This window comes from Urocampus carinirostris, chromosome 7 (assembly GCF_059441175.1).
Source record: "Urocampus carinirostris isolate Australia breed hairy pipefish chromosome 7, RoL_Ucar_1.0, whole genome shotgun sequence".
In the NCBI taxonomy this organism is placed as follows: domain Eukaryota; kingdom Metazoa; phylum Chordata; class Actinopteri; order Syngnathiformes; family Syngnathidae; genus Urocampus; species Urocampus carinirostris.
In genome coordinates, this window is record NC_142355.1 from 40467980 (window position 1) to 40477367 (window position 9388).

A 9388-nucleotide genomic window follows, 5' to 3' on the forward strand; every position below is an offset into this window, starting at 1 on the left:
AATAAGGTAAAAACAGTTTTCCATAACGTCCACGTGATAGTGACATAATATCATCCGAATTAAAACAGTACCGTCCCTTGATAATTTACACCCTTTAGTGCAGGACAGTGCAGAAGCAACAAGTTATAATTTGACACTACAGAAGTTATTTGTAAAAAGCAAAGATACAAAAAACGACAAGACAGTATTTTATTTGTTTAAAAAAATGCTTAATATGGTTTGTTCTTTAGTTTAAATGTATAATAGAGTATTTGATAGATAAATAAAGGTTTCTACTTGGCGGATTTCGATTATCGCGGGTCCTTTTAGAACAAATCCCCCCCAAATATGAGGGATTACTGAATTGCTAGAATGTTATATTTCTAGTCATTGAGACTGTTCTTCTTGCTCTTGCCTCTACAGTGCTGCATCTGGGATAAATTTGGATTTTTAAATTTTTTTTTTGCTTTCTTGTGTGTGCATGTTTGCGCGCATGTACAGTGCATCCGGAAAGTATTCACAGCGCTTCACTTTTTCCACATTTTGTTATGTTACAGCCTCATTGCAAATTGTATTAATTTAATCTCTTATCTCAAAATTCTACACAAAATACTCCATTATGACAATGTGAAAAAGTTATTTATTTATTTTTACTTTTTTTGAATTTATTAAAAATAGAAAACTAAGAAATCACATTTACATAAGTGTTCACAGCCTTTACTTAATACTTTGTTGATCCACCTTTGGCAGCAAATACAGCCTCAAGTCTTTTTGAATATGATCCCACAAGTTTCGCACACCTATCTTTAGGCAGTTTTGCCCATTCTTCTTTGCATTAAGTCTCAAGCTCAAACAGGTTGGATGGGAGACGTTTGTGCACAGCCATTTTCAGATCTCTCCAGAGATGTTCGATCGGATTCAAGTCTGGACTCTGGCTGGGCCACTCCAGGACATTCACGGAGTGGTTCTGAAGCCAATCTTTTGAGATCTTGGCTGTGTGCTTTTGGTCGTTGTCCTGCTGAAAAATGAACCTTCGCCCCAGCCTGAGGTCAAGAGCGCTCTGGAGCAGGTTTTCATCCAGGATATCTCTATATAATGCTGCATTCATTGTTCCTTCCATCCTGACTAGTTTGCCAGTTCCTGCTGCTGAAAAACATCCCCACAGCATGATGCTGCCACCACCATGCTTGACTGTAGGGATGGTATTGGCCTGGTGATGAGCGGTGCATGGTTTCCTCCAAACATGGCGCCTGGCATTCACACCAAAGAGTTCAATCTTTGTCTTAACAGACCAGAGAATTTTGTTTCTCATGGTCTGAGAGTCATTCAGGTGCTTTTTGGCAAATTCCAGACGGGCTTCCATGTTCCTTTTACTAAGGAGTGGCTTTTGTCTGGCCACTCTACCATACAGGCCTGATTGGTGGATTGCTGCAGAGATGGTTGTCCATCTGGAAGGCTCTCCTCTCTCCACAGAGGAACGCTGGAGCTCTGACAGAGTGACCATCGGGTTCTTGGTCACCTCCCTGACTAAGGCCCTTCTTCCCCGATCGCTCAGTTTAGAAGGCCGGCCAGCTCTAGGAAGAGTCCTGGTGGTTCCAAATGTCTTTACGAATAATGGAGGCCACTGTGCTCATTGGGACCTTCAAAGCAGCAGAAATTTTTCTGTATCCTTCCCCAGATTTGTGCCTCAAGACAATCCTGTCTCGCAGGTTTACAGACAGTTCTTTTGACTTCATGCTTGGTGTTTGTGCTCTGACATGCACACTCAACCGTGGGACCTTATATAGACAGGTGTGTGCCTTTCCAAATCATGTCCGATCAACTGAATTTACTGCAGGTGGACTCCAATTAAGCTGTAGAAAGATCTCGAGGCTGATCAGTGGAAAAAAGATGCACCTGAGCTCAATTTTGAGCTTCATGGCAAAGGCTGTGAATACTTATGTAAATGTGATTTCTTAGTTTTCTATTTTCAATAAATTCAAAAAAAGTAAAAAAACGTTTTCACATTGTCATAATGGAGTATTTTGTGTAGAATTTTGAGATAAGAGATTAAATTAATACAATTTGTAATGAGGCTGTAACATAACAAAATGTGGAAAAAGTTAAGCGCAGTGAATACTTTCTGGATGCACTGTATTTGTGCGTGTTTGTGTTAGAACAGCAGGGTACCACAATGATGTTAATGTCGCATAGCATGTTTGCACTTTTGACACAGACATGATGTAAGGCACATCATCACTATAGTTAATGACCTTTGTATGTATTTCAGTCATGTAATGCAGCAATACTGCATTTTGACCTATTCAATATAAGGTATAACATGTTTTCTGTAGACAGACCAGAAAATTCTAGGGAGAAAATTCAATGCAAATGGAGGAGGCGAGACCAACTGGGACGATGTGACAGGGAAAGTTAAGCAAAGACTTGTTTTTTGGACACTAAGAAAACTGACAATAGAGGGGAAGGTCCTAATCATTAAAGCGATCATCCTCCCACTGCTTTTATCAATCAGTTTAGTTTTTATGCCCAAAAGAAACATGCTTTTTCAACTGGACCGAGCCATCTTTCACTTTATCTGGGGCTCAAAGTGGGAAAGGATAAAAAGAGATACAATGAAAAAGAAAAAGGAAAAGGGGGTAAAGGGGAGCCTGACCCCTAGCTCTTCCTGGGGAGCAAATATGTCTCCCTCCACTTCCAAAACGCTATGGGCCCACCCAACAACCCGAAAAGTCAAGCGATGACCCGGTTCTGGATGGGCTCGTACTTGCGGAGGCTAAAGCTTGTACCAAACAATCATTTGATACCAGTGGCCTTTAACTTGCAACCAACACATCTCTTCATTCGGGACTTTTTAAAGAAATTTGATTTAGAAACACAAGTATGTCACACTTTACAAAACCACAGGGCCCTTATTGCTATTGTGCAGGAGCGAGCAACAGTGAGTCCTGTGCGGGGGGGCTTGCGTTTGGCGAGCCTACAACGGTTTGGAGCAACGTGAATCATCCTGCCTGATGGGATTGTATAACTATATTTATCCTACAGTTGACATTTAATATGTTATATATGTTCTTAGCCATTTTTGAAGAGTTCTCAAGCCTGTAAATCATTCTCCAAGGCCATGAGTTGTGTTTCGATGTACAGACTGTGTTTTGTTCTCTCATACCAACGGATGTATCTTGACCTGGAATGACCTCTTCATGCCATAACTCAAGATTGTTTTTTACCAAAAAGCGTGAGAAGAAGGAAAAGGAGGCTCTCCCAAAACAAAAGTAAACCGTCCATCTTCAGCCGGATGACAAGCTTTCCAAAGAAGATTGATTAACTCTACGTAGCAAAAGTTAGAAAACAGTCTCCTTTGTTAGATAGAATCCCCGCCCCTCAGTAAAGAGGCATGTATTGCAGGGCAAAAAACATAATAAAAGAAAGGAGATTCGGAGATTTCTTCAGAGTTATTTGGGCGATTGGTGGTAACAAAACTCTCCGAACTCTCCTTGAAAGTATAACTTTAATCATTGATTCTCTTTGTCTTTTATTACAGAGCGTTTTATCATAAATGTTAGAGACTTGAACCTAACATTTAATTGGTCCTTCGAAACCGGATTCCAAGATACCAGACGATTCCAGGACGCGAGAGGAAAATCCAGCAAAGACTGTGGCCACAGCATAAAGACCCCTTTTCCGGGACTGGACCTTCCCTCGCGGGCTGGGATCTGACGGTTGACGGAAAGCCAAGGACTTAGAGAATCGTGAGTAAAATTTATTCATAACATTGTGTGCATACCGGTGGGGGAGGGTGACTCGCGGGGGGTAGATTCTTAAGGTTTAAGAATCCTCCGTCGAAAAGATTAAAAATCCTTTGTAGAAAAGGAAAATCTTAACAGAAAAACCCTGACAATTCTAGACTCTATCAGGTAAATAGTTTTCAGACAGTTAAAATCCCGCGGGAGGCGTGGACTCCCCTAACCCAGCGCTTTAAAGTTAGTTAAATTCCACAAGGATGAGCGGGGGTCCTCTGTCATTTGGAAACAAGTAAAAAAAAAAAAAAAAAAAAAAAAAGAGTGAACTTTATCACATGAGTAATTAATCACTGTCTTGTTGAAAATCACCTGGCTTGTTGAAAATCACCTGGTGTTAGAATACCCTATGTATTAAGACCCACCGGGACTAAATTACAGACTTAAAATGGGGAAAGGACAGAGTAAGGAGAGACAAAAAATTCTCGATGAACTCCAATGTAAAGATTGGAAAATCATTTATAAGGAAGATTCAACCGCAATCAAGCCTCTGTGTTACTGGATAAAACAATATGAATTTACCGGAAAATTATCCACGGCAAGCATCAGAGAACTACAACAGAAAATAGGCAAAAAATGTAAACAGAATGAAACTAAAATGAATAAAGAAGGATACGAACAGACTAAAGTTTGGATGAAAATAGCTGGACAACGAGAAGACGGTGAAAGAAAAGCGAGACGGATCAGAGAAGAAAAGAAAATACAAGAAAGTCAAAAAAACGATCAAAAAAGAAAATCAGAAAGTAAGGAAGAAAGAGAAGAGGATGAAAATACCATTATGTATCATAAAAAGGAGGATAACGAATATACAGGGCCATATAGTGAACCGCGTCGATTACTGGCTGCTGCATCTTTACTGAGGGAGAAAGAGCAGGCACACAGTAATACGCCTCGCTCCACGCCGCCCCCACAATATGCCAAATATCATTCGCATGCGCTAACACTACCCAGGCCATTTGCCCGCTCCCGAGGAGAAGCCGGAGCCTGGTCACATAGCATGTCAGGAGAACTAGGCAAAATACTGTCCCCTTCACCACAAGTACAGTTACTGGACCCGGAAAGGGAAGGTACAGAAATATTCCCCCTAATAGAGCTACCAAATCCGCGTGCGGGACAAGAAAATCAAGGAAATGTTGTTAGAGTGTACCGAACATGGACTCAGGACGACATAAAAAAGGCAGTAGATGGCGTGCCACACCCAAAAACCGACATAGACGAATGCGTTAGACAAATGGAGCTATTAATGGGTACATATCATTTAAATGGTTTTGAAGTTCAGCAAGTCTGGATGTGCCTCTTAGGGGGTGACTGGCAGCTAGTTAAAGGGAATTATTCACCTATAGGTGAAGAGGGTAGGGTTTTACCGCCCGATTCTAAATGGCTAAAAGGCCAAGTGGACCCCCTTATTGACAGAGTAAAAAATAGATATAGAAAACGAGCAAACTACACTGAGATTGGCAGGAGCAGACAAATATCCGGAGAGTCATTTGACGAGTATAGAGTAAGGATGGAGAAGGTATTCAGGACAAACAGTGGTTTGGCGTTTGATGAGGATGAGACAGGCGCTTACAAACAGCAACTTAAAAATGCCCTGCACTCTGGATCAACACCAGACATAAAAGGCTGGGTGGACCGACACTACATAGGTATGAGTGGCGGCACCCTGGCAGAATATATAAATCATGCCCTACACGCCGAAAAAGTCATAAAGGGAAAAAAGGAAAGAGAGAAAAAAGGCACTATATTTTACGCAGACGATGAAGGTAAACTTATCCTCTACCAAGGACGAAGCAGTCGCGGAAGGGGCCGCGGGAGGGGTCGTGGTAGAGGCAGAGGGGGCCGAGGTGGAGGCAGTGGGGGTAACACACACGGCGAGTCAAAACAAGGCATTCAAGTAGGAAGACGAGACGTAAAGTGTTGGGCCTGCGGTCAGAAAGGTCACATGTCATTTGAATGTGAAGAAGAAAGCTCTGCTGAGCAACACCAAACAGCGTGACTAGGCCAAGTTAGGAATGATAAAATAAGGACAGTAGAACAGCATCAAAACAATGAAGAGTTAACTGGGGAAGAAGGAATTTTTAATCTCGAAAGAATTCTCTTTGAAGAAACAATCAAACCCGAAGTAACATTATTAGTTCAAGGCACTCCTGTAAAATTCCTCTGTGATACCGGGGCGTGCAGAACCACCCTTAAAGAACAAATCCCAAATGTGACCCTCGGGCCAAACAAAGTAATGGTGCGCGCAGCTCAGGGGGTATTAAAAAGAGTCCCAGAAACCGAGCTGACGTGGCTCAAAGACCCAGAAGGGAAGTCATGTCAAATGTCAATTTTAGTGCTGCCCGAATGCCCAGTTAATTTGTTAGGACGAGACGGACTTGTAGCCCTAGGGTTAGCCATAATGCCCACGCCTGATGGCTTAAAAATAATTAGGCACAAGCCTGAAGAAGTATACGTGATGCAAGGTGTGGGACAGCCACGTTACCGTTATACCCTAGACATTCCAAATAAACCGCCTACTAATACGGGAGCTAGCCTAGTAAATGAAGGAAAGAATGCTGTTGAGCAACAGCAAGACACAATGTCACCTGATGAACTACACGACACTATGTGGTTCACCGCCAAACCCGATTCTAACTATGCAAGCAAACTCAGTAAAGCCGCTCCCACAAAGATAACTGTGTCTTATGTGTATTCAGACATAAAATCAAATGCCGTAGCAGCAGTATTCTTACCTGACCCACTCCAGTCACTGTTTAAACAGCATAACTGGCTTATGGATAGATGCGTACCGCATATTTCGTTGTGCAAAAAGAAGAGCATCAAATGGCAAGACTTGGAAAAATTAGTGTACAAAGGAGAAAGAGCCAAAGATTGGAGAGAAACGGGTACGAATACTTCGTATAGCAACTCCACAGGATTAACAAGAAAGGCTCTTTTCTGGTCAGTGACAGTGCAGTCAGGAGTACACTTAACAGAAGAACAAGAATGACAAATCTTTTTAACCAGAGAAGACGAGGAATTGTTGAAGCAGATTCCCGAGAAATTATGGTCTCAGGGGCCTACGGACGTGGGCCTTGTAAAAGGGGCATCCCCTGCAGTAGTCAGACCAAAAACAGAGCATCGCCCTAGAATAAAACAATATCCACTCAAGCCAGATGCTATGGCTGGGATACAACCAGTGATTGAAAATTTAATAAAAGCGGGGGTGTTAGTGGAATGTGCCGACTCCCCAGTAAACACGCCAATATTTCCTGTAAAGAAAGCTCCACCATCCATAGGGTGGAGAATGGTACAAGACTTAGTTGCAGTAAATCAAGCCGTCATTCAAAGATCACCTTGCGTACCTGACCCACACACACTCTTAAATTCGCTAGACCCAAAGGCAAAAATCTTTACTGTAATTGATATTAGTAATGCATTCTTCTCCGTACCAGTGCATAAAGATAGCCAATATTGGTTTGCATTTACTTTTAAAGGGAAAAGATACACCTATACTAGACTGCCTCAAGGGTATTGTGAAAGCCCAACAATATACTCGCAAGTCATTATGTCTAGTTTATCCACCTTTGAACCCCCACGTAATAGCCAGCTTCTTGTTTATGTCGACGACATACTCTTGGCGTCCGAAACAATAGAAAACTGTAGAACCGATACATTAGCACTGCTAAAACACTTAGCAGAAGAAGGTCACAAAATCAGCAAAAATAAACTACAACTTTGCCAAGAGAAAGTAAAATACCTAGGACATCAGCTTAGTGCAGGAGGGAGGGCGATCTTAGAAGAAAGAAAGACAGCCATTTTACAAGTGCCTAAACCTTTAACAAAGAAACAAATGATGTCATTCCTAGGCCTTACGAACTACTGCAGAAGTTGGGTACCAAATTATGCGGAAATAACAGCACCCCTACAATCGCTTATGTATACAGAGGAGCTTAAAATGTCTGATAAATTGAAATGGACACCAGAAACAGAAGAGGCGTTTGTTAAAGTAAAGCAGGAAATGGTTAGCAGCTGCGCGTTAGCCTTACCTGATTACGACAAGGAATTTGTGCAAATGGTGGATTGTAAAGGAAAGTTCATGACCTCAGTCCTAACGCAGTTACACGGAACAAAATTACGGCCAGTGGCCTATTATTCAACCAAGTTAGACGCTGTGGCACGTGCACTACCACATTGTGTGCGAGCAGTCATTGCTGCCTCACTGGCAATAACATCCAGTGCAGATATAGTTCTCTTCCACCCTCTTGTACTAAGGGTTCCACATGCCGTATCGGCATTACTTTTGCAGACAAAGATGTCTTTCTTGTCACCTGCAAGACACCTGTCATGCATGTCCACACTTTTGTCTCAACCGCATCTGACGATAGAGAGATGCACTGTACTGAACCCTGCTACATTACTGCCTACTGAAGAAGATGGAGAGAAACATGATTGTCAAGCCTTAGCTGAACAAACAGCAAAAAGCAGAGCAGACTTAAAAGATGTGCCTCTGACAGAAGGCCAAGTAATATTTGTAGATGGTTCCTCCAAAAAAGACAATACTGGTAAAACAAGAACAGGCTATGCTGTGGTTACTCTAAAAAAGGTGCTAAAAGCAGAGATGTTGCCCCAACATTTCTCAGCGCAAGCTGCAGAATTGGTGGCTCTTACGGAAGCGTGCAAGTTAATGAAAGACAAGGTTGCAACCATTTACACAGATAGCCAATACGCATATGCAACTACCCACACATTTGCACAACATTGGAAAAATAGAGGTATGATTACATCGACAGGTAAACCAGTCACACATGCAACATTATTAACAAATCTTTTGCAAGCAGTACAGCTACCAAAACATCTAGCGATATGCAAGTGTGCAGCGCACACAAATGGAACTGATCCAGTTTCAAGAGGAAATGCGTTTGCGGACAGAACTGCAAAGGCAGCTGCACAGGGCCAACTTGATATACACATGATAACACAGGACCGGTTTCCTGACCTAGCAGGAAAAAACCCTGACAGACAGATACTATTAGACATGCAACAACAATCGCCAAAGTCTGAACAAGATTCATGGAAAAATAAAGGAGCACAACTGTGTAAAGGCATTTACATGTCACCTGAAGACAAGCCAATTTTACCAAAAAATTTATATAAATGGGCTGCTATAGTGAGTCACGGTTCAACGCATGTGTCAAAGGGAGGGATGGTTGGACTAGTAAATAAAGTATACACGACTTATGGTTTTAACTCCTATTCAAAAAGATTTTGTAGAGCATGCCTAATATGTGCCAAACATAATGCTCAAGGGAATTTAAGGCCAAAGAGGGGACAATTCCCCAAACCAGACTACCCGTTTCAACATATACACATGGATTTCATAGAATTGAGTCAGAGTGACGGGAAACGGTTCTGCCTTGTAATTATTGACTCATTCTCAAAGTGGATAGAACTCTTCCCCACAAAACACCCAGATGCGTTGACAGTAGCAAAAGCCCTATGTCAGGACATAATTCCACGATATGGAATACCGGAAAAAATTTATAGTGATAATGGCTCACACTTTGTCAACCAAATCATTACCAAAATAGGGCAAGCCTTCCACATAGATCTAAAGAACCATTGTGCCTATCACC